Below are 27,264 nucleotides of genomic sequence, written 5' to 3'. Positions count from 1 at the left end.
GTTGTAGATTCCTATGGTGAATGTTGATTGAGATACTCCACATAGCCTCCAAGACTAAAACTTTACAGTACATTTTTTAATCAATTTTTTGCATCATATAGTCATTGCTGGTAGATCCCATAACTACTCACTGATAAAATTATATTTTTTTTTTTTTTTGATAAAGCTAAAAACATTTTGTTAGTCATTGTTTAATTTAGTTTACTTACCCTAAATAAAGTTAGAAAGACCTTAATCTTTACAGATGCCTTTTTTAAAATATGCTGCATATTTTATGTTATAAACAGTGCTTGAAGTGGGCCGGTACGCACCGGTACGCAGTACCGGCACTTCTGTATTTTAGCCTCTTGCGTGCTGGCACTTTTTCGTGCATACCGGTGTTGTGCCCATTTTCGACCCCTGCCAAATTATTACCCCCTCTCGTTGAAATTGCTACCTGATTTGCCTAATTCTAACCCCTCCCCCACACCTAACGCTAAACCTATCAATACTAGGTGGGTAGTAATCCGGCGGGGGTCAGAATAAAAACAGAGATGGGAAGTAACGAAGTACAAATACTTTGTTACTGTACTTAAGTACATTTTTCTGGTATCAGTACTTTACTTCACTATTTTTCTGACTACTTTTTACTTTTACTCCTAACATTTTTACACAAATATCTGTACTTTCTACTTCTTACATTTTCAAACCAGGCTCGTTACTTTAGTTTTAATCAGCATTTGGTGGATCACCGTTCGATAACAAATCTGTAATAAATCATGGATCAGTTAGTCTTGACTGGCACTAGTCTTTACTTGAGTGAAGGATGTGTGTACTTTTGCCATCTCTGAATAAAAAATAAAACTCATAAAAACAAGTCAGTATGTGTTCTGCACATCAGCAGTCTGGTGTCAAGCAAAAATACAAAGTAAACACATTTGTTTCTTAGATTATGTATTTGTCTATTTATCCATCCATCCATCCATCCAGTTCAAGGATATTTGCTTTAGAAAGACTGGAAACCATGATTTTAACTGGAAAACATGATTTTATTATATTATGGTAGTTTTTTTTTTTTTTTTTTGACGTTAATATTTGTCCTTACCCTACTTCAGTATCAGTATAGTTACTACTAAACAAGGTTGGAAGCATGTGATGCACACCCAAGGCTGTAATAGTCAAAACCCCACACTAGGTATTGTTTGACACATTTTCCTGACTTTAATGCTTCTTAGCAAATTACCAAATGGACAGTGACTCTCAATTAACTTGAATATGACATCCCCAGTAATTCCTCTTCACAGAGTTCCCCCCTCTGTCACCATGGCAATTTAATATGGAAAACAGACATATGCCTTCTATAAGGCCTGTGCTTTGATGTCTCCCAAAGACATACAGCAACCAAGCTTTGTCTTTGAGATCAGACACTACACCATAAGGTGACTGCTGGACAGCAACTTCTTTGAAGACTTCAACCATTTCAATTCATAGGGGTTCATTGTGCCTCACCCTCAAAAGCTCTCCATCATTTCTCTCCTGGTCACATACTGGCTAGTCGTGTGCTGCATCCTCGTGTCCTCTATCAGTACATTTCCACCCACAATATCATATGCACAGTCCATTTGATTTAATGGCATACAGCAAGATTTCCTCCTCTTTTGTGAGTATGGAGGGGTCTGTTTACATTGTAATGGTACAACAATTTCAAAATTACAACTAATATGAAACATGTTAAATCATGAGATTGCAATTAATAATTTACATTCAAAATGTCATAGGCAGTAACCTGTAATTTGTCACATTATGTATGTCTCTCAAACATTCTTATAGTATTCCTATATTAATCTGTTACAAATTATAATGCTTTAGAAATCAACAAAACTAATGTACATTTAGGTATCAAGTAAAAAGTGTTCTGCTATTGCAACCTATTTTACTTCTAGTGTGGAGTGTAACACTGCTTAAAATTATTGTGGTAATGGAAATAAACGTTATGCCCAATGAAAAAAAAAAAAAAAAGCGCCTGTGGCAACATTTCAGCAAAATGATATAACATTGCTTCTTGCACACTTCACCACACTTTCAAAGTGAATTTTCTGTGAATGGTGTTGAAAGCATATTCTGTTGTATCCAAAACAGATGAATGTGAATCTGGCAATGTTTGATTACACTGGTTGGTGTACATATCGTGGCAGTTTGGAAATTAAATGCCCTGTGATGTTAAAAGTTAATGCTCTCATTTAAAAATACCTACACTAAACAGTACCCTAAACCCAACCAATAGTGTTAACAAAGCAAAATTTAGATAAAAATGCATTTGTTGAATTAACCATGTTAATTTAGTTTATTTTAGTCTTTGAGTTAGTTTATCATGAGTCATGTTTCATGGGCATCATCAAGTATACATGTGGAGTTGGTTTTGTGCAGATGTCAAAATGTATTTGTTTACAAATCATGCAATGTAAAATGTTGTAAAGTCATAATATAGTATTGTACGAAGTGTAGGTAGAACTTGTCTTTACAATAAGCCTATATTGTTTATGCGCTATCGCCATCCCACTCCAAGGTTTATTTGTTTGCTTGTTGGTTTTTCCCAAACATAATGCAGCAATAATGCAATTCCAATCAATCAGTCAATCAATCAATCAATCAATCAATCAATCATATATATATACACAACAGTTAGTTCAAGTCATCAAATTTGATTGTTCAGGTGGCTTGTGGCTCTGTGCTGATATAAAGTATAGCAGCCCTGGTATTGTCACTATTTATTATTTGTATGACTACACTTCAGATTTTAGTTCTAAAAAGTGTAATTGGTATCAGTCCTGCCAAAAATTTGAGCATTTCTGTTTTCTTTTGCAGTCCTGTGTGTTTCTTGGTGATATGCAAAGCTTGATGTTTTGACTACTCTGCTTTTTTTTATGCATAAGGTAATTATATAATTATATTATTTGTTGATTAGAAATAAAAATTATACTAGCATTTGTGCTGTAGCACTGAATATCATCACAACTTTAAGTTGCGTGTAGACACAAGGATGCAGACCAAGTGCTGCAGGTAATCACAGCTGTGCTGGCATTGGCATATTGCTTAATTAAAACATAATGGACAGTGGATATGTATGTAAGTGAGTGAGTGTAATAACACATGATTTTATATATATATATATATATATTAGGTTGTAGATGAGAAGCTTGTGTGGAGGATTGTTGTATATCAAATTAAACAAGACAACTTGCTGCATCAGATCTGTCTTTATTGCAAAAAAATATATGTTTATAAACCAGACATGCATTTTCCATGTCTCTTTATTGGCTAGTAATGTGAAAAATTGTATCGCAAGTCAAAATTAGACAACAAGATATGTTCCTCCATGTTCATGATGGCAATGTGCTGTTTGTAAATTGTTTTACATATTCAGGGGGACTCTATTTTACTTAGCCCCAGTGCTAAGATAGCACATGGCAGAAACAAATCTATGATTGATTTCATCTCTTAGTTTGGAGTGACAAGAGAGCACAACAACGCAAGCATGAAAACAAGTTTGCCATTCTCAGTGGATTGGTAAATCAAAAATCCTGAAATCTCAAAGTCAAATGTAATCACAGTGATATCGAGAAGCGCCTCAGACTTGTTTTATGCTTGGCATCTCTGGTAACCATTGCTAGCCTTATTACGTTGCATGACAACGTCACTTTGATTTGCAATGCAGTCACTCACTCATGACTGGTGCTGAGATGTTCTACACTGCCATTGTTAGTAAGCTGTGCAGACAGATGGATATGTCAAGATTTGTTTAGAAGAAAGAAAGTTAAAAGCCTTTGGCAGAGCAGAGATCTGTCACTCTAGCCTTGGTTAGATAACTCAGTAATGTCTTTGTATCAGAACATGGACACAAGCTTTAAGGAATCTAAAGTATAAAATACTTTGAAGTTATACTAACACTGAGTTTAAATTCAGGCTTGTTATAGTCTTTGTGTGCTCATAGAATCATGGTACTTTGTGTAAGTGAAAAAGAATGAAGTGTGTAGGAGATTCAATTACAACTTGATTTTTTGTTGTTGTGTGCAGTATAGTTTTGCTAATCATCCAGTTGTCATGCACAATATAGATAGATTTCTGTAATTATTGTGAAACCCTAAAATGCATAAAACATAATACATAGTACACACAGATGTAACATTTTATTTACGATATTTAGTATTTGGCATATTGTACTATAAAGTATATAATTACTTTTTTTTGTTTTTTCTTTGCCTGGATGTACTATATATTCAGCTTTTTAGAAGTGCTTCCATTTTAAAAGTCTTAATAGTATTAAAAGCAAAATAATGAAAGAACTGGCCTTAAACAAACTAAAAAACTTTGACTATAGTATCACTCATCTCTTATCTGCTAAATGTGACTATGCATGACAATATTAAGATATTATAAACATTAGCATGTTTTCATATTGTAAACCTTAACATTGTCATGTTTTCCTGTAATGCTGCTTTGAAACAATGTGTAGTGTGAAACACGCTATATGAATAAATGTCTTGACTCTGCCTTTTGGATTATACCCAAACCCCAGGTTCTTGCAATGCAGTCTTGAATTGTCTTCACCATGAAAGATGCAAGCAACTCTGTCTTAGAAGATGGCCAAATGAAGTCTTTGGAGGCAGCATAATTAAGCTTCCTCTTATGCCTTAACATGCGGATTCTATATAAGCAGTTCACTTGGAACAGAGCTGTAATATTTAAATACGCATGTGTTTGGTAACTAGGTTTAACAGTATGTTAAGTTGTAATGGCGCTAATCTAAATGGATTTATATGGCAGCAGGCTGAATCTTGATGTTCTGATTTTCTCCATTCATAGCCATTCACAAGTAGTTATCAACATTTTTGTGAGCACTATAAAAATCACCTCTATTTCATTATATTATGTTTTGCCTGTGGCAGATTTTCCTGGAGGACTCTTAAAACCGTGAAATAGACTTCCCTATCTGCTGTCTTTGACATAACATTTCAGAATAGTCGGTAGTGAAGGGCTGTGCACATTCATGTGGAGCCATCAACCAATCAAACTTTAGCAACTTTAGCCAGAATGTCATTTCTGTGGTAAAATGACAAAGAGATAGAGAAATGAGAGGCCATGAGCATGGATCGCAGCATTGATTAGCTTCATGTACAACATTCTTAGTTTTAACGAATCTCTGTGGTTCTTATCTTACTGTCCTGAGTTAAGGTAACAGATGTTCATTAGCTTATCATTACTTAGTCCCTCTTTATATGAGGCTTTTGGACACAGAGAGGACTTAAGACACATAGATTTGCAGCACAAATCGAGTAAAAGTAAGTAGCTTTACAGAATGATACAATGCTTCTATTTTTTCAATGCACTGTAAGTAAAGACAGCTTTTTTCAGAGTAGGTGTTAGTGAATAGTCTTCCTTCTTCCTTTCAGTGCTGGCTGCCTTCTCGCCTACTTAGTGGTCACCACTTGAAAAAGGAATATGGTAATAGTGTTTGGCAAAGTGTGAAAGCAGAGACCCTGGACTCAGTAGCAGGTCAGCACACCTGATCTTGCATTAACAACTCACATCTACACTTCAAAGGAATAACACAGAAAAGCAGTTCTAAGACTGTTTTGAACACCAAATATTGCTGGTATTATTGATTCTTCTGAAAATATAGAGGGTATAAAAGCCCTTTAGTAAGTCTTAGCATTCATCACTGTATGGCCCCATGGGGTTTTCAAAGTCTGAGACCACAGGGTTCTTCTCTGACAAAAATTACAAACATAGATATGATTTTTTCTATCCAAAATGACAGAAATTGGATCTAATGCTGAGCTTCTGAATGTGAAAGTTAAGAGAACATGGGACGAAATATTTTAAAGGTGGGCATTGGGTGTTGTTTTTAAGTTCCAAATATTCAAAATGAAACTTATAGCTACTGTACTTGCAGAAGAATATGGATTGCAACATTCATACACATTGTTAAGATGTAAAACCTACCAGTTTACACCAGTGCACCTGGATGACAGTGTTTTGTTTCCATAGCAAAGACACTTGAGCTTGTACTTGTGTGCTTCTGTTAGCTTTCTGTTAGTGATGGGCACAAATAGCTGAGTACTCGACTACTCTCAAAGTTTATCATGAAAACAATGCTTGTGAAATCTGATTGGTTAATGCAAAGGCAGTACACCATTAGGAAGGGAGAACTGAATTGAAACTAAGGCTTTAAAAGCATGCATTGATGCCTAGATTCACTAATGGAAAATACAGTTAAGTAGAAGGTGTGCAGTGCCAATCTAATTAAAATCGTTTCACGTCATGGTTTCAAAAACCATAACCACTTAATAAAATAGATTAAAATACAGTTAAATGAAAGATGTGCAGTGCCAAGATTTATATACGTAACATGACAACGAGAACACTATTGTAATACAATGTTGTGAAATATTTGTTTGGCTAACTAACTCTGTTTTAGCCTGTTGTTATGGGATGAGACACATTCTGAGTTACAATGTAGCATGTAACTTAGATCAAGTTCACTTGTGCATTCACACCATTTTGTGTAGAAAGATTTAAATTGTAAAATTACATTTATGTCTGTACATCTGAATAATCTCTTATAGGATGTGTTTGGCTGAGCTTTGACCCACTTTAAAAGCACTATAGTTTATTCACTCTGTTGTTTTTCATTCACTTTTCCATGGCAATGTCTGATTGTTCACCATGGCTGGAAACAATCATAATCCTTTTAGATGTTTCTTAAAAAAAAAAAAAAAATGATAATGCATTATTAAGAATCTATCAGTGTTCTCACATGATGACCACTGATGTCTGTTCAGTCTAACAGACAGGTGGCAATGTAATGTATACACTGGTGACAGGTTTCAGACTGAATTTGTTTTCTAGCTACAGAAACCTGCATGATTTTTTTTGCTGAACTTTTGGTATATTTGATTATGTTGTCTACTGTCTGTTTTTAGTTCCGGGATTTATTTATAATTTGGAGACAAAAGACAAATTAATCCGCTTGAAGTCATTTTCCCATTAGAAATAAATAGTAACTGAGATTCATTTTCTCACTAGACCACATCCACAGAGGAAGAGTTATTCACTTTGAATACATTTATAGTTTTTGTTTTATTTATTTTATTTTATTTATTTATTTATTTTTTAGTTTAGTTTTACTTGGTTGATTTTTTTTTTTTTTTTTTTTTTTTTTCTTGGTTTGGTTGACTTTGGTTGATACCTCACACTTTCAAAACGGTGGCTTTAGGCCATCAGCTCAGGATCAGCTCTTTCAGGATAATAACTTTCCTGAATGTAATTATGAATGCAATTATTGGGCAGATGATAAAGTATCAGAGATCTGTTCCATCAAAAGCCTGCCCAACATACAGTCCCTGGACTCTGAAAAAGCTTTGCACAGCAAAATTCCGGGGCAAGGAAAAAATCCTGCCAAAGTCATTTTTCAGTTAAACATAAGAACATGCCAACTAAGGCAGTCTAGCCGTTTTTCATCCCCTTTAAAAGAGCTCTTCACTGATTGGATTGTTGCTAGAAGTTACACCACTGGCTGTGCTGTCAATGGACAATATGATTTTTTTTAAATCAGTATAACGACTCGTGCCAGCAGATCTGACCGGGTTCTTTCTTACTAAATTTGGTGGCTTGCATAGGCCTTGTCCCACAAGCAGCTCTTGTTTGAAAACCAGGCTGAATTACCTTTTACATAACTTACCCACGAGGCAAGTTGTTTCCCCAAGGCAGAGGAAACAAAACCAGCATGGCATTGAGTTAGTCTATGTTAGCTTTAGTTTGCTTGAGTTACTGATAAGATATTGCAGGTGATGGATAGAGAAGACCACAGCACCCCTGAGGAAATTGATTGTGGGATGCTGTGATTGCGGGATGTTTTGAGCAAAGATAACAGCTGAATTTGAGGCATGGCATATCGACTAGATTGAGATGTCAGACTAAATAGTGCTGGCAGGGGAACTGATAGGCTTATGCTCAGAGTTTGTTGGCATGGAGGAACAGGCCTTAAACTCTTAATGGCTGAATAGTCTCGTTGATATAAGTCAAAGTCATGTTGACTGATGCAGCTATCAGGTACGCACAGGACATTTTAAGGTAGAGCTGAAGGGCTTTCATTCATGTATAGGATAAAGATATGGACCGTGCTTAGAAATGGAATACTTGGCAAATACTGTGCCACATACACTGCACAATTCCTTACCATATGAATGCATGTGTACACTGGATTATTTATTTTGGACAACTCACTTTTGGTAACTGTTTATGCTAAACTGTTGTTAGCTCAATAACATAATGGTGTGCATAAGCTGTCAACATAAGTTACACTGAGCCATGGTAACAGTTAGCTCACATGATCCAACTGCTGGGTCATGGCTCTCATATTAGGGCACAGCTTCAAATGTTGCTCATCTTTTTTTTTTTCTCCCTTCTGCTCTATCTTGTAAATGAAGAGAACATTATTCAGTATTACATTATGCTAAGTAGTGAAATTTGGCAGGCTGTCTCTATAACATGCTAATATTTCATTCACAGCATAGTTTATTACTACAAAGTAGTTCATGATAGAAATCTTGAGCGTCTTTCCTCTGTTCTTCTATCAATTTTCTGAACTCCCCCGATGTGGGCAGAGACATCCATCAGTTTTATGCTAGTGCCTCTTTTCATGGCCTCCAGTGAGCTATAAGATGTCTGCAGTGAATTTCCTGATTTCCCATCAACTTTAGGCATACGATTTGCCTCAGGTTTACAAATTTATCTTTGTCTAATTCTGCTTGCTACCCCGCATATCGAGTTGCACTTATGAATATACAAATGCATATTGTCACATTAATTTCCTGTCAGAGCTCTGACGTCTTAGTCATCTTAGATAAAGATGTGATGTGTAATGTGAAGGACTCACAGGATTATTTGCTATGCTGTTTGATTTCAAATATAGCCCCAGGCTTCATAAAAACACAGCATTTTAAAAGGCATCAGCGTAGTTTCAAAAGGAGGTTTTGTTAAACCAGTGTTTGAACTGTATAGTTTTTCCTCTCAGAATTCTCCTTTCTCTAAATTGCAGCTTTTATTTGGACAACACAAGAAAGAGGCACCCTCCATTTACTGAGGCAAAAGCTAGTGTAAATAATGGTTGTTATAACTTGTTGGGAACAGAGATTTTCTGATGCGAGGCCAGAGTTGTTTGGAGACCTGACAAGCTCTTATTCTGCCTCTCATGTGTGACTCTCTTGCCTTTTTCAAGCAAAGAAAATAGTCTTTCTCATAAAAATTCACACTGATAATTAAATATCCTCCATGGCACAGGGTAATAGTGTTAGTACGGTCACATAGACTGAGGCGTGAATGGGTTACTCAATGGTGGGCAGCAGCGCTGTGGCTGAATTTAATTTGGTGCATTGAATTTATTAATTAAACGGTTAAATCTGGTATTCTGGTCACAAGACCCTTTGAGTAGAGCTTCTCTCTGCTTCGGCTTCTTTGAACTGGTTTGCTAAATTGGAGTTGGAGTTAATCTCAGAAAAGCTATAAAGAAATGTTTGGGTTATATATGCTTTAAAGATATTGTTTTGTTGTTGTTCTTGTTTTATAAGAATATAGTTTGTAGTACATATTGTAACATTATTTGCATTACAATTATAATTAATCTATCTACAGTAATTTCCTGTATTATATTTGTCTCTTAATCTATTTTGCAGTGTAATCCAACACAGCTTTAGTAAAAAATACATGCTTGTGGCAGTGTTTTTGCAACATCAATATTCCTTGCCTTATTGCATGCTTCGCAGGAGTTTCAAAGTGAAATATCTAGTGAGTGGCGCTAAAATGAGCATTTAGTGGCCACAATTGTGGCCACGTTTTTATTCCGTTGGCACAAGCACATATTGCACCATATTTATTACGCTGGTTTAGGCATGTATACCAGCAGTTTAGAATTTAAAAGTCTGTGGAGTGTCGCTACAAAGTTAGAGTTCTGTTGTGTTGGAAAATATCATATCCCCTACACCAAACCCAACCCTAAACCTACCCGATAGTGTAAGCGGATGCAAAAGTGATATAAAACTGCATTCGCTGATGTACCCATGCTATTTTAACATCCTTTTATGTGGGTTTGTGCTGTTTTGTTGAAGCGTTGTTTTACGGGATTTGTCCTGGAGTGCTTCACCTCACAAATGCAATGCGGTATCGCGTGAGCTACCAAGAAACCTACTGAGTTATAGAAAACCCATGCATATGAAGCTGTATTTGTGATGCTAATGTTCAAAAGCATCAGTTTTTTTTTTTTTTTTGTTTGTTTTTTGTTTTTTAAATCTCACAGCACATTACAATTGTTTTGAGGTCATAAACATAACATTGTGCAAAGAGCTGTTAAAATTAGGCTTTCTTAATCAAGACAAATCATAATTTGTGTGAAAAGGAATAAAAGTTGTCAGAGTTTTATTGCCTCTGGTGTTCAACTAGAAACTGCAGCAATTCATATGTATATATATATGTATATATTTTTTTAATTTTGCAGAAATTTCTAAAGTGTCTATGTGTAGCAATAATTTGAGCAGAAAATTATAGCTGTTTTATATAACCTTGAAAATAATTTGTGTTCTGCTATCTTACACTGTGAGAATGTAATTGTCAATAATTTGTGGATAATGTTAACTTTAATTAGAAATGATGTGTCTTGTCTGGATTGTAAACCAAACTGAGAGAGAGAGACACAGATGATCCAGTTGATATGTGACCTGAGACAACCAGTATAAATTGAGCTGGACAAGGATGATGAGAGACACGTGATGGGACTGGAACCAAGAGAGTGTCTATGAACTAAAGTCATCCATCTCTCTCAACACAGAGGACATTGCTATGCATGAAAAGGGAGACCATCACACTAGAATCTTGGGAAAACACGCATTTCTTAGCAGTTCATTTCTTTATCTAGCTGGAGGGCTGTGTTGATATTCCGATACGCTAAGGCTGAGATCTGTGTCTTGTCCCTGGGTGTCTGACATTTCATTCGCCGGTGTCCAAAGCATTGCAGCTGTGAGCTCACTGATGTCTCAAGGCATCACACATACTGAAAGAAGAACAAACATGCCACTGTTAAGACTGCACAGTAAGTCTCTCTCGCTCTTTCCCCGCCTCGATCTTTGACTTCTCTCTCATATACACGTACAAACAGGCGAGCGCACTTGCACACAAACTCCCACATAACCATGCTCAATCTGCAACATCTCATATCTTCAGGACAATTGCATTTTCAAGTGTCACTTGAAGAGCAGGATCCTGTTTTTTTCAGGGCATAAATGACAACATCAAGTGTTTGTATAAAAACAAGATGATTTATACCAGCATAATTTGTTTAGGGTTCTGGGATTGCAGCAATTGGTTGAACATATAAACAAATCTTGGACATTTTTGAGGCTATTTACATTTGGTCACTTTTTTGCTGATTGGGCAGCTACCCCAGCATGAAAAGACCTAGTGTAAATGCCTGTGGAGACAGATTTGAGTCGGATAGCAATCAGGATGTGGTTTGAGTTGCATACAAAGTGCCGCCTGGCCAAGTGTAAATGTATCTGACCAATGTGATTGCATGTGATTGCTCAGGTCACATACGCAAACTCCTCCCAAATGGGCTATGACAGCATTGCAGATGTTTTAAAATCACATGCGTGAGCAATCATAAATGAGACAGAAGTGTTTTGCAAGCAATGTCTGCTCACAAGACACATATGATAGGTCCTGCTGTCTATAATCACAAAGGTAGCACTCAAGTTTACATTCATGTTCTGCATGTATGTACTCCTTGTAATAATTACAAAGGTCGTAATTTAGGTATATTTTTGAAATGGATGAAATGTGGTTTCACAAATGCTAGAAATGTGGCTCTCAAAGGAAAGAATGCTATCAAATAGCCCTCCTAGGTTCTTAACTGATGATGAAAAATTTACAGAGCAGCCTTTAAGTATTAGTCAGTGTTCTAGGTTATTACATGCTGAGATGTTTGGTCCGATAATAAACACCTCTGTTTTTTTTTATATTTATTTATTTATTTTTTCAGATTTTAGCATTTAATAGTCATCCAGTTTTTTTTTTTTTTTTTTTTTTTTTTTTAATCAACTATGCATTCCATTAGCTTTGTAGCAAATTGGTATATTTCATCAGGAAATCTAGAGCTTAGTATGATCCGCTTAATAGTGAAAGCTAACACCAAGTTTCCTGATGATATCTCCCAAGGGTAAAGTGTGAAAAGTAATGGTCCTAGTACTGAGCCTTGAGGTACTTCATACTGCACTTCATACTGTGATTGGTATGATACTTCTACATTTATTGCCACAAATTGATGGCGGTCAAATACATATGATTTGAACCATGCCAATGCACTTCCACTAATGCCTACAAAATATTCAAGTCTATTCAAAAGAATGTTGTGGTCGATAATAATTAGGTAGTAGCCCTAAACCTACCCCTAAATCTAACATTAAACCATATAATTACTAGGGATGTGCCCAAAGCTGAACACCTCATTCAGAATGGCACAGATAATGACTTGATAATGACTAACAGATTCTTCCAAATAACAGGAAAATATTCGGCAGACACGGTCACTCTTGATAACAGATGAGCCAGGGATAGTACAATGTTATACATACATAAACCTCTAAAATCACTATGCAATAATAAGTGTGTGAAGTGAATGAGTGCAAACACTATGAATTAACTGAGCACAATTCAAATAGTTGCATAGCTGTCTATGTCTGTGTCTCAGAAAGTAGATATAAACTAATATAATGAATTCTACAAATTTTCTATAACTTGATATGTAATATTTAAATTTTACATGCTGTAGTGATGAACAATAACTATAGGCTAATTATCTTGATATTATTTATATTTATTCTATGGTGCATTGTTACTGTGTCATTGTCTTTCACAAAGTGCTCACAAAGTGTTTTTTTTTTTTTTTGCAACAAATTATCAAAATACTCCTGTAAACCTCTGTACACTGGGAAAAGCGTGGTTTAGCATATGTCTACTTAATTTTTCTTTTGAGAGTGGTATTATTTTTTCATTTTTTACGTGAAATAGAATGGGTTTCATTCATACCGGACGCTAGAGGGTGCCTTCATGCAGAAAATCCACATATGTGTCAAACAAGTATCACTGATGACATTCCGTTCCAGCTTCTCTAATGTGGATAAAGGCATCACTATTGCTAAATAAAAACAAGATATAATGTTAAACGTTTTAAATGATGAAATGTAAGGACAATAAATAAAGAAATAAAACAAAGAAGTTATTTAAATGCAAAACCGCAATTCGCAAACGCGTATTGAACCGTGGATGTCGTACCGAACGGTCCGATATTATATTGAGAATTGTGACATCCCTAATATATATATATATATATATATGCTGTTTTCTGTTGAATTTTCGCTAAATATTTGTAATGCACATGCCATCCAATGATCGCAAACAGCTTTGTGCTTTGTTACTTTCAATATGAAACAAATTTAAGACTTTTCTTATAACCTCTGACCATATCTGAATGCAGATACCAAAACAAAATTTTGAGATTGTTACAGACACAGACACTGGCTGTGTTGCACACCCCTAGGTACCTTAAATTACAGAGTAATTTCTTGGGTGAGTACACTGTAAGTGCATGAGAAGTAAGTGCAACCATCACAAGCCTGGAATGAAAGCATTTTTCATTAATGTTTACAGCCAGTCTGCATATGCTTCCCGAAACCATCATTCATATGGCTTGCTTAAGGGAACCTCAAGGAGCAAGAAGCTAACCACAAGAAACATCCCAGTATTTCTATTCCAACAAGTTTTCCCAGTATGCTGGAAAAAAAAAAAAAAAAAAAAAAAAAAAATCAAGCTTACATATCACTGTAATGGGGAGACAGCATCAGGCAAGAAGAAGTGGCAGCTGGCTGCTTGTAATCCACTGAGACGAGCTATCAGAAAGTTAAGCGAGATTATACGATGTATTACAAATATGCTTAGAGTGATGAGATGAGCTACTTATAAGTCTCGGAGAGCAGCTTTTCTCAAACCTCCACAGGAAAAAGGGATGAAGTGTTGGGCTTTAAATTCCATGTGTAATGCTTGCCAGTCTGAAGGGTGGGTAAGTTGAGGTTCAGCAGAAGACTGAGGAAAAGGCAAAGTGTTGAATATCAGGAGCTTAGGAAAAAAAACAAAAAACAACAACAACAACAACAAAAAAAAAAACACGAAACATCTTCCCGTCAACACACTGGGTTGAGCTTATTCACACTGCATGTCATTTTTCAGGCTTTAAATAGTTTACACAGAACTGGGGGAGGGAAAGGGGGATGGGTTGTGAGTGGAAATAAATTGAAAGGTATTGTGAGGATATTCTGCAAAAAAAGCTCACTTCTTAAATGTCAACTTAATGTTGCATGCTGTGAAAGCAAAAGCCCACCTTGCTGGCTTTTCTTTAAGGTTTTTTTTTTTTTTGTGGTGGTTGCCAGGGGGCACACACTGAATTCACAACATAATGCTGATTTATTTTAGCAAACAAACATGAAATATAATTACATGTGCTTTAACACAAGATTACACCATTGCTAAGACCTCAAACATAGATATACCTGCAAAGGCAAAATATAGTATCCACTGTCCATAGAGTGTGTTTTACTGTTTTTACTTTTACTGATGTGTCTTGGACGCAGCACCTTGCAGGTCACGCTCTCAGTGTGAAGGCTGTAATCTGTTAATATGGGCACTAAACTGAATATGAGCCACTCATGCCCAATTTAGAAGATATGTAAAACAGGCCTAATCCTGCAACACCAGCATCATTTTGAAGTCTGCTAACAGGAAAAAAAAGCTATTCACTTATATATATATATATATATATGTAATATATATCTTTTGGGTCAGGGTATGGCTGATTTACACTCTTGGTTCACCCTCAGTTTGATATAATTTATTATGGGTTATTGTTGACTTTGTAACAGCTGTTGTCTTTGTGAGATGCCTTAGATTACATCCTTATTGTCTGGATAGACTGATGTTTGCCTCACATAGTTGGAAAACAGTGCCAACTAGTCAGATCTTTTGTGATTGTATCCATCAGCTCATCATGCACTTTACAGTTCTTTCAAGGCAACCAACAGAAAGCAAGTGTTATGGCAAACAACATTCTTTACACAGAACCTCAGTTCTAAGCTTGTAAGACTATTTTATTGTTGCCTTGCAAGCAGTATTTCCTTCTGGAGATGTAAATCTGGAATAAGCACACAAAATAATTATTACATTCCTAAGTATTACTGCAATCTGATCAATACAAATAACCCAGAAAGAAGCTGTGTGCCAAGTTAAATGAGAATTCAGTTTGGCTTCATTTTGTCATGCTAAAGATTTATTGTTTTACCTAGAACCTTTCATGTCATGCTACTCTACCCCTGAGATTTATTTTTGTCTTTTCAGGTAGGGGTCACCGATATTGAGCTACAAATAAAAATTAAGCCTCTTTATTATTTTCTGGCAGACCCTATAAATCTGGTTCTGTATGAGTACATTTTTTTATTAAAAACTGTATTGACCACATTAAGCTTTCCAATATTTATTGTTTGACATAATACACGCATTCACATAATACAGTGAATGTCTGAAGTCCAGCATGGCAGTCTGCGTAAAAAAAATAAAAAAATGTAATATTTAAATAATGAAATACAATATGTGAATTTGTTTTTATTACTTTTGTGCTGACGTTCTTTTAATAGAAAGAACGTTATATTTTCAGTTTTTTTTTATTATCTAGGGAACCGTGCTGATGCCAAGTAACATCTCTTTCCAAAATGCAGCTCATAGCAAGGAAAGAGACAGCGCATTGAACCCAGCGGTCCCTCTTAAATTGCAGAACCCAGATAAGTGGACATGCCCATGGGCCTCAAGCAGTAGGTACATAATGACAACATGGAGGAATATGATAAGCTCTTATCTGAGGGACACTTGTCCCAAACCTAGTGGAAAATGTGATTACACCTCTCCACAGGAGAACCAAGAGTGTAAGGTAGTCATAAAAAAAAAAAAAAAAAAAAAAAAAAAAAAAACAGTTTACTTGCCTTCTGAACACAGACCTTTCACACTAAGGCTATGCCTCGCATAAGCTCTTTTGTAAAGAACAGTGGCGTATGATTTGTTTCTGAGGGACATGGGTAAAAGTTAGCTATAATTCTAAGTATTAACTATGTAATAAATATGTTATTACGCAGTCATCACACAGCAGACATAAAAACAACCTCTGTGGTTAAAAATTATATTGTAAATGCATGTCCATGGGAGCTAGCATGTCTTTGTGTTCTGTATCTATTTCCCTTTGGAGCTTCCCCTTATAAGCTGTCATGCTGTTGAACTAGCTTTACATCAGTATTCTTGAGACCAAACACAAGGTCATGAGCAGAATGAAACTTTGTAAAATATGATAGTCTAGACCAATACAATTCATGAGATTGATTCTTTTCAAAGGGATCTTGTTTGATGTTAGGACAAGTACAATTTATATTTACTGTCTGCTTTTATAGCAGATAGGTACAGTAATACAGTAATGTGCACATGTGTGCGGCTTGTTCATTTACATTACTAGCAAGACAGCAAAAGAAGAAATAGTTAAAACTAATGACTTATAATATAGGCATACAGGATTTAGTCATTTATTTGCTTACTTTCTAACTTACTTACAGAGACTGTGAGTGATGATAGTCTAGTGTATGTGAAGTTTGTAGTATATTTTGTAATATGTATATTGTTTATTATTGTTCACTAACACCAAAACTAAAACCATCAAATAGTTGCTAAATAAAATAATGTTAACTGAAATAAAATGAAATTATATTACAGGCAGTTGAAGTACTAAAATAACAAAACAAACAAAGGCTAATAAATAAAGTACAAAATAATAATAATAATTACAAAATACAACAAAATTACCAAAATTGCAGAGTCTTGATTTAAATCCTGATATTATCATAATGTACAAAGCACAATTTTAACTAAATAAATGTAACTATTATTATTTATAATAAATCTGAAGCTCAACTACTGCAGTGTTTTCAGAACCAAATAAACATTTATTTCAACATTAGCACTGGACACTGCAAGGCTAAACTGCACCTTATCAATCTTAGGGACTTACCACAGTCAGGTTAAATGCATGCCTTGTGTTAGCCATATTAAAGCTATAGTAAAAGTTTAGTAACCCTTTAGTATAGGGACAAATTCACACTGTTAACTAGCTACTTATTAGCATGCATATTACTAGTATATTGGCTGTTTATTAGTACTTATAAAGCACCTACACTACATGACCATTTTCTGGATTTCTAATCCTACCTGATACCTAAACTTAACAACTGCCTTACTAACTATTAATAAGCAGCAAATTAGGAGTTTATTAAGGCAAAAGTCAAAGCAGAAAATTGGACCTTAAAATAAAGTGTGACCAAAAGTTTTATATATAGCATATATAAAAGCAATTTTATTTATTTATTTATTTTGACAGGAGTGAAAACTGTGCTGTTGTTTAACAAAATACTGATTGTTCAGCTGTCAAAATGTCTTTCTGGGGAAAAAAACAAACAAACATAAAAATAAATAAATAAATAAATAAATAAATAAATAAATCAACATAAAACAGTTTTGAAAATTCTGGGTTCTGAAAGTTCTGGGTTTTGAAAATTATGTGATCTAAGACCTGTGTGTCATTCTTAAGACTGTAAAACTCAGTTGTGTTTTTATCTGCAAAAGTGTATTCACAAGGAATTTATTTTGCATTTGATTTTAGATAAAACACAGGTAATTAGTGCAACGTTGCTGCTCACTCTGCACCACACAATTACATGCTATGCCTTCAGAGTTGAGGAAAGTAACATCTATGTTTCCTAGCTCAGTCAGTATAACTTATTGAAACAGAGGCATGAAGGTTAGCCCAGGTTACTTCTATAATAAGAGTGGGCTTGTTTTTTTGTCAGGTGGCTGAGCAACTCCCATTTTGTGTTTGGATTTGTGTGCGGAGCCTGCTCTGAAAGCACTGACCCTCATAAAGTCTCTGTATTGACGCAGGCAAATTGAGGCTGTCTACAGACCGTGTGGAACAGACTGTTCTTTCAGCTGCATCATTCTCAGTATTCTTGCTCATGTGTGCCTTTTTGGTCATTTATTTTAAGAAAGTACTCGCTTTAAATCTTTTTCAACATTGCTATTTTTCTTTTGTTTTGTTCTATTTCTGCACACTCATTCTGTTTGGAGTCTCTATGGGATCTACAGTATACCGTTACTTTGCACTATGAGGTTGGCTCCATTGTTACGTTGTTTCTTCTGTAGCCAGACCTTCAGACTGACGCCAGAAGGTCTCCATACCGACTTTCATTGTCTAAGGACTACCCAAGAGAACGTCTGGCCGACATGTAAAGCAACTAGTCACGGTTCATTTTGTTCAGCATCATATTTAAGGGTGTGAAAATGTTAAGTCAATGCTCCTACAATAACAGACTCTTTATTCAAGAACGTTCTGCAGGTTTACTACATCAGTGGTGTGAAAGCACGTCACATAGGCTACTTTTGAAAACCCAGTGTTTAGTTGATCCTGATAAGTGATCATTGTCACAGTTGTAAACAGTGCCTTTCTTCTTCAAATAACGGGATTTGGAGTCACGACGGCTTTGTTTCTAAGCGGACCCATCTCCCAAAAATCCAATGATGACTCAGACGTTCAGCAAATGGTCCATGCATGTGACATCTGAAGCTGAGACTAGGTTGTTTCACTAGTATGCATAGTATATTATCTTTGTTGTTACATAACTTGTTTGTTCTGTTTAGGTGCACTTTTATGTTTATGCCTTGTGAAGCATAATGACTTGAAAGCTCTACACTTAAAAAAAAAAAAAAGTGTAGAAACAGATTTCACTCAGAAATTGCTAGTCAGTTTTACAACCAATTACAAATAAGCAAGCAACACACTAGATTACATGTAAATTTTAACATTATCTTCTAAAGCGTTTTTTTTTTTGTTTGTTTTTTTTTTTTTTTTTTTTTTTTACAGTGTACATAAAATCAGCCTTGTAACCTTGTAAGTAGTATCAAAAGTAACTATTATAATTAATAACAGTTGCATTGAATGGGTGGGCAGGCATAAGCGGTGACCCACTAAATGCAGAATTTTTATTTATTTATTTATTTGTTCATTCATTCATTCATTCATTCATTTACAGACCTTAGCATCTTTGTATTGGGATAAATCATCCATCAGGGGAAGATGAATCTTAGACTTTTCTCACTATGACTTTAAAACACAAAGACATGTGCAAAACAGACAAAGTGTAATGATATGGAACAATACTGTGGAAAATCTGTCATCTTAAAGTGTGAACGGCCTGAGATGTTTTCACGTTTATTTATTTATTTATTCTTTTAGTTTAATCTAATGTTAATTGATGATATTTCAACAGTTGTTCTCTTGAGGCTCAGCAGCAGAGTACTCATCTCAAGAGCCTCTTTTGGCCAAACAGAGGTGTTTGTTTATTCTGAATGCAAATGTCAGAGTCTATCACTGAGCGTTTTACAGCGTCTTTCCTCATTTATCTCTAAAGTCTCTTTAAAAAGGTCAAATCCCTCCATTAGATGCTGGTGCTTTTAGATCTCACCGGCAATTTGTACTGCTTTATTTAATTGTGGTTATTAATCTACCTTAAATTTGTTTTGTTTTGTAGTCATTTTTAATGATTTATTTTGGTGTTTCATAAAGCATTTCAGTACAGGCCAACCCTTTTATGTCACTTCACATGCCACTGAGTCTGAGTTAGGATCATAGTGAGATCTAGACATATGTTTCTGACAATGCCGGATGGCTGATTTTTTTTATTGTTTTTTTCTTTATTCTCCCAAAAAGGGAATTGCATCATATTACAATGTGCAAATACGCACACATCAGTTCTATTTCAAGAGCTGTCAATACCCAACCCATCTGATGTTGTCTGCATGACTGCACTGACTTGAAGCCGAATAGGGAATACGCTTGACATGTGATGCAGTAAACTGGTGAGAAGGAAATAAAAAAAATAACACTAGCTAGACTCTGAGTAAGCGTGCTGCTAATCCGCCACTGAACATATGGAAATTGTTGGGGCCTCAGAGCAGAAAGAAATGCAAATGGATTAGTGTGGAAATTGCTTTCCAAATTGTTGTGTTTTGCTCTTATCAGCATCCTCACTGGAATTATTTGATAAACTAGGATCACAAACAAACATTCTAACCCTGATGTTTGGATAGAATTAAATTTTAGTCATTATTTACTCACCCTCATATTGTTTCATATTGTTTTCGCATGACTTTCTTGTTTGACACATAATACATGAATACACAAAATCATGGTCACACGTTTCCATATCATGAATGACAAAGCACATTAATAGCATCTTAAATGTTGCACATATGACTTTTTCTGTCTTCTGAAGCTATAGTGATTGTGCGAGGAATGCATTATTCACTGATAATCTGATATTACACTCTATTTGATTGGTAATCGTTGTACACTGAGACTATGAAGTTCATATTTATAATATATTATAAGGGTATTCTTAAGGCATTATAATGAATGCATAATGCATTATAAAAAAAAAAATAAAAAAAAAAGTATAATATGTTATATCATCTTATAAATAATTATAACAACAATTATGATACAATTATAATGTGTACGCATTTGTGGTTATAATTATATTATATATTATGTAAGATTATATATATTATTATATATTATATCATATAAGATTATAATTATTTATAACACACAATAAACACCATATTAAAGCTTATTCTACATTTATAATGGGCTATATGTCTTGACCGGTGTTGGGGGTAACACATTACAAGTAACACAAGTTACGTAATATTATTACTTTTTCCAAGTAACTAGTAAAGTAACGCATTACTTTTTAAATGAAAAGAAAATATCTGAGTTACTTTTTTTCAAATAAGTAACGCCAGTTACTTTTCCCCCCATATATTGATTAAAAGCTCTCCTGTCCCCATGTTGAGAGAAATCGGGAGTAAGATGTTAGTTCTAGAATAAAAGTGAACATGCATTAATTCATCTCACTCACAAAAAAACAGATTCAGTATTCTTCAAAATGAATAAAAACAGTGAAATTCAACTCAGAATATGATGCAAACCTGCAATAATTAAATATGTTAAATAATACAAATATCCTTTATGCATTTAATCGCATTTTATTAACCAGTGTCTTTGCTGCTGACCTTCATGATCCAATGCAACAATTTAATAAGCAAAAATTACTCAAGATAATCTAACATTTGTTTTCCTCTTTTTTATTGCTGAAGAGTTGATATTTTCTTCTTCTGTGGTCTACTGTACAGATGTGAATTTACTTTTCTCAAAGCCTGAGGCTTTTGGTGTGAAAAGGCTTTTACATTTGCCAAAAATAGAACTTTTTACATTAAAAACAAACAAGCAAGCCCTGCCCAGATTTAAAAAGTAACGCAAAAGTAAAATAACACTTTACTTTACCACAAAAAGTAACTAAGTAACATAATTAGATACTTTTTTAGGAAGTCACTCAATATTGTAATGCATTACTTTTAAAAGTAACTTTCCCCAACACTGGTCTTGACATTGTTTATTTAAGATCTGCACAGTATCTTACTACATCTACAATTGGTTAGGTGTGGAGTGTTATTTGAGTGTTCTCTGTAATATTAATTTTAATGTGAGCTAGTTCATAATTTAAACTGAAAAATTTGCAATATTTATATGTTAGGTTACATTTTATTTTGATTTTGAACTTTGCAACTACATGTCAACTAACTCTCAGAGTATTAGTATGGCTTATGTTAAGGTTAGGGTAGGTAGAATGTTGATGTACTTGCAGAGTTACTTATAGTCAGTTTGTCTTTTGGGGAACCATCAAACTAAAGTGTTAGCACATATTTAGCAGACATACTACTAATACTTCTATGACTGCTAGTTGACATAGTTGCAGAGTTACTATTCAACAGAGTTACTAATCACCTAATCGAGGGTACCATCAAAATAATCAAGTCAAGTCGAGCTATATTGTAATTCCACTACATGTGTGGACATACAGTGGAACGAAATGTTGTGTCTCGCAGGACCACGGTGCTACATAAATAAGCATATATATGAACATACATACACTAGACGTAGAAACAATTTTTTAAACCTATGCATGTAACTATACATATACTATAAATAATTGACTATACATACACATAACCTAAGACAGACTATACAAGTACTTTACATAATAACTGTGCATGATAATGTGTAGATGTATTTAAAGGTTAAGAAGCAAATAGTGCAATATGATTTGTGGTGCACTGACAAGTAAACATTTGTTAAGTCCTTATTAGGTCCTTGGATATTACAGTAAAAATAGTTCAAACCATATTAAACATTCATCTAATCTAATATCTGATCTTATGGCTGTTTGAAAAAAAAAAAAAATTATTATTATTATTATGACTATACCTATAAGTGGTCACTGATTGCTTTAAGTAAAGTAGCATACAAAATATGGCAAGATATGAGACTTATAATACATTATAACTATGAGAAATATAATCTAATAATATAATTTAATAATGCATTATACGTTCATAGAAAGTGTTACCAAAATCATTTAAACTAGCTTCATAAACTGGATCAGTCATGTCATTCTCTATTTGTTCATGAATTAGACATCAAAGTTTCCAAGGAGACCTTGGGTTGAAGTCCTTGGAAGATTTTTACTGTGTTATTGTTTATTATAGTTTTCTTCTTCTTCTTCTTCTTCTTCTTCTTCTTCTTCTTCCTCCTCCTCCTTTCTTTGCATTTAGGCAAACTGACCAAGGCAAGTTTAAACCAGAAGCTTTTATTTTTTTAATTTATTTTAGACAAAAAAACAAACAAACAAACAAAAAAACCTTTTTTTTCCTCCCCAGTGTATGACAGTTTTGGAGGTTGACGTCCCCAGACCTTATACATCCTTTATTACATGAAATGAAGTAGTCAAGTAGTATTTTCTCAAAAATCCCTAATATGTGGTATGAAAAGAAATAAAGAAAGAAAGAAAGAAAGAAAGAAAGAAAGAAAGAAAGAAAGAAAGAAAATGGGCAACAGAGAGTTATTACTTAAAAGAGTAGAAAGAGGTTGCAAGATAAGAATTCATACACAGAAACAGGATATTACTGGTGCTCTCTATTATTATTGGTCTCATCATCTGGAATGACATCCTCCCTGTTTCAAATAAACATTTCTTGGAAATGAGGGTGTTTTTGTTTGTCCAGCCATGACAAGTGAAGAGACTCTCTCCAGTAAGGAACAAAGATTATGGCACATTACACCGCCTCCACACACCCATACAAAAAAAAAAAAAAAAAAAAAAAAATTGTAATAAAAACAAGCTGTGGGATTTCAAACACATACTCACTGCCAACATGCCATATTCCATTATAATATAAGCACATTGTGTGTTGATAGAGAGGCCATCTGACAGTGTGGAATATGCTATATATTCTTTATGGAACTTGAATAAAACCTGTTGTGACCACAGAGCTGCAGTTTTGCTGTAAAACCCCTGCTGTAAAATAACCTCATGTAATTTCATAAATACACTATATACAGTATGGCCTTCCTGAGGATTGAATTGACATCACACTGTTGTAGAAATAAAATGGATGTTGCAGAATAGAATAAATCACCATTTTAAAGATAGCATGAGAGTTAAATCCAAACATCTTGGAATATAAGTGCAGAAATCAAAAACATTTAGGTACCTTTTTTAGGTATTGCTGAAAGACACTAATTGTTTTTTTTTTTTTTTTGTTTTTTTTTTTACTAAGGTGTAAGCCTGCCATCTGAGAGCATTTGAAATCAAGGCTGCGAGAAGGAACCATATGGCACAAAACACAATATAGGTAAGAATGAGCTACTTGTTGATGTGATAGTGTTCATGTATTCACACCCTTTGATTCAGCCAATTTACACCTGCTTCACCAGTCCTTTTTTTATTTCTTGACTGCTGAAGAAAGGTAGAGTGATGTTAGCTATAAGCATATAAATCACTCAGTAGATATATTTAGGAGAGAGACCTTGAATACCTTGGATAAGTTTAAAGATCGTATTATTGTTCTACGGGTTTGGTATTCACAAGCAGGGTGCAGTTGACCCTGCAATTATCCACTGTAAATAGAAATAGTTACAATGGGGTTAGTGGTATCTCTAAAATAAAAATTAACCATATGTATACAGTATTAGATGAGGATGCTTACATAGAACAAATCACTGTTTTTTTTGTTTGTTTGTTTGTTTGTTTGTTTTTGCTGGGTCTGGGAATTTATTTTTACACACCTTCTAGATATGGACTGTAAATGTGTATGTAATGAAATATGAAATGGAATATGTAATGGTCCATGTCTGGTTGTCTTAGGATCAAGGCTGAAGAATTGCTTTCCTCTTGTGGTAGTAGCAGAAAGTGTTTGTTTACTTTGTTGTCATATATGAACAATGTGTAACTGGTCAAAAAAAAAAAAAAAAAAAAACATTATATATATATATATATATATATATATATATATATATATATATATATATATATATATATATTTTTTTTTTTTTTTTTTTTTTTTTTTTTCAACAAATCTTTTTCCAACAATGATTAATTTAACATCCTTTCTAAATAAAAGAAAAATACTGACCCCAAACTTTTGAACAGTAGTGTATATTGTTACAAGAGATTTATATTTTTTCTATTCTATTTTTAAATTATTTCCTTTTTAAACTTTTCAATAATCAAAGAAGGGTAAATAAATAAATAAATAAATAAATAAATACCAATATCATCATCACCAAAGTTTTCAAAAATAATACGCATATAATAAGCTGTTTTGATCAATGATACTAAATCACCATAGTAGAATGATTAATAAAGGATCATGTGACACTAAAGATTGGAGTCTGAAATGATGCTGAAAAATCAGTTTTGCATAACAGAATAAATTATATTTTAAAATATATTAAAATAGAAAATCATTATTTTGAATAGCAAAATTATTTCACAGTACTGTTTTATTTTCTTCCTGTGTTTTTGATCAAATAAATGCAGCCTTGATGAGCATAAGAGACTTCTTTACTTTGTAATTTTAGCACTGGTCCCTCAAATTTACTTACTTGATAGAAAAATGGATAAATAAATAAATAAATAAATAAATAAATAAATAAATAAATAAATAAATAAATAAATAAATAAATAAATAACATTATTATTATTATTATTTTAGTACGTGTTATAATGTACTGTAAGCCTCAGACATTTGCTTTAACCACATTACTGACAGCTAAAATGATTTGTAAGATAAAAGCATCAATTATTTAATATTAAAATGTACTAAAGCTGTAATACTATCACTTTGAGATGTGCTCTTATTATGGGTTAATACTTTTTTATTTTATTTAGTTATTTTTTTTTCTCAAGTATTACAATTGCTCTTAGCTACAGTTATAATCATACACCCATATTGCAGGGGTGATTATCACACTAGGTCTCTATTAAATTCTAAATTATAATTTAATCTTCTTAGAAAAGTGTATTGATGGTGCAGTTACTTTTAGCACATATAAATGGTTCTTACACCAAAAGATGGTATTTGTAGTCTGTGATTTGTAAAAGAAAATGCAACAAATGTCTCTGGTCTATTTAGTGCAAAATAGAAACAAAAGCTAACAGCAAAAGAGGACACTTTTTGCATTCCCAATCAGTTCATGTCTTTTGTCATGGCAGTTTTTCTGGTAATAACGTAAAACGACACATTACTGAAGTGCACATAGTGTGAGAAAATGTGACACAGTGGCTTCTTCACTTTTTTTTTTTTTTTTCTCCCCATCAACTGTCAGAAAAAGGACTGTTGAATATTCAGAGACTGAAATAACTGCGCTGGATATTTCACTCTGTTCTTTAAGTTCAGGTGCTGTTTATTGCATAATCAGAGATGTTGTCAGTGTTTTTGTATGACTTCAGTTCTTTTAGAATCTGTTTTAATGACAAGATTCTAGCATTTCACTCTGGGACATCCAATGCCACATATATTTTTACCCCTAGAGCACTGAGTCTACTTTGTGTATACCTATCAAAATTAAATTGGGAATTGTTTGCTGTTCTCGGTTTGCGTCGCCACTCTAAACTACCAGAAGCAACAAAGCTTTGTACTATGACAGATCTGTCCTGATGACAACATACGCACCTTCAGGGAAAATAACACAGACTTTCTCAAAAGTATGAACATACCTACAAAGAAGCCTTTAGATCTACATGAAAAAAATACTTTCATCAGCAGCCCTTAACAGCTAAACTTTTAATGTCTATTCTTCCAAGAATATATTCTTCTACTTTCCTGTTGCAAATTAGCTTGTGTAGGCACAAACACTGTCAAAACATATGTGTTACACCAAGTTAATAAGCAGAAAAGAAACAACAAAACTTGAACTTGGCTGGACATCTATATAATAGCTAGAGAAATCAATCTGTTTGAATTTCACATATATTCTGAAAGTTTTCACTTTTGGGGGTATTCCAGTATAGCAATCACTTAGCTAACAGACTCGAACCACAAACCTCAAAATCTAATTTTCTTTAAGGGTGAAGTTTGAAAATGCAGGTTTTAAGAAGACACTATCGTTGTTCCTCTCTAAATTTGAACTAAGCCCTTCTACATTGACATCAGATTGATGTGTCTGCCACATTACTCTTCATCAAGGAGTTTGATAAAGCCAGTCAATTGTATTACCATATAAAGGTCAGCCAATTAGAAGTATACAGCTTTCTTATTCTTATTCCTTTCTTATTCTTATTCCTCTGAAAGTGAAAAGATCTATGGACATTAAATTAGAATTTGAACAACTTCTTCAGGCCTTCTCTAGCATACTTTGATGTGTTGGTAGATATGATTTTTGTGCATTTGCCTTAACCAACAAAACTGTTGCACATCCCTGTAGCTATTTTGTGGTTTGACAAAGCGTAATGTACTTGTTAGTTTAATATACTGGCCTGTCACTAAAACCTGTCCTTTTGCAGGTCAGCACTGTTCTAAGCAGGCTGAAGATGATTTTTGGGAGACTGAGAGGTTGCTGTTGTCTGACAGCTGTCACTCAATATAGGCCACCACTCATATTCCCTAAAGGGATTCATATGTCACTTGGTTCTTCAC

At 34.1% G+C, this 27,264-nt stretch overlaps 1 protein-coding gene across 1 annotated transcript in view; it reads left to right on the top strand.

The window, feature by feature from the left end:
* Positions 1-27,264, top strand: part of LOC127179791 (leucine-rich repeat and fibronectin type-III domain-containing protein 2) — a 150,342-nt gene that overhangs the window by 79,563 nt on the left and 43,515 nt on the right. The window contains exon 3 of the mRNA XM_051133513.1: positions 23,905-23,979. The gene's annotated coding sequence lies outside the window, so the exon portion shown is untranslated. The remainder of the gene's footprint in view (positions 1-23,904; positions 23,980-27,264) is intronic.

Source organism: Labeo rohita, chromosome 17 (assembly GCF_022985175.1).
Source record: "Labeo rohita strain BAU-BD-2019 chromosome 17, IGBB_LRoh.1.0, whole genome shotgun sequence".
Lineage (NCBI taxonomy): Eukaryota > Metazoa > Chordata > Actinopteri > Cypriniformes > Cyprinidae > Labeo > Labeo rohita.
This window is presented reverse-complemented; position numbering and strand designations above follow the sequence as displayed.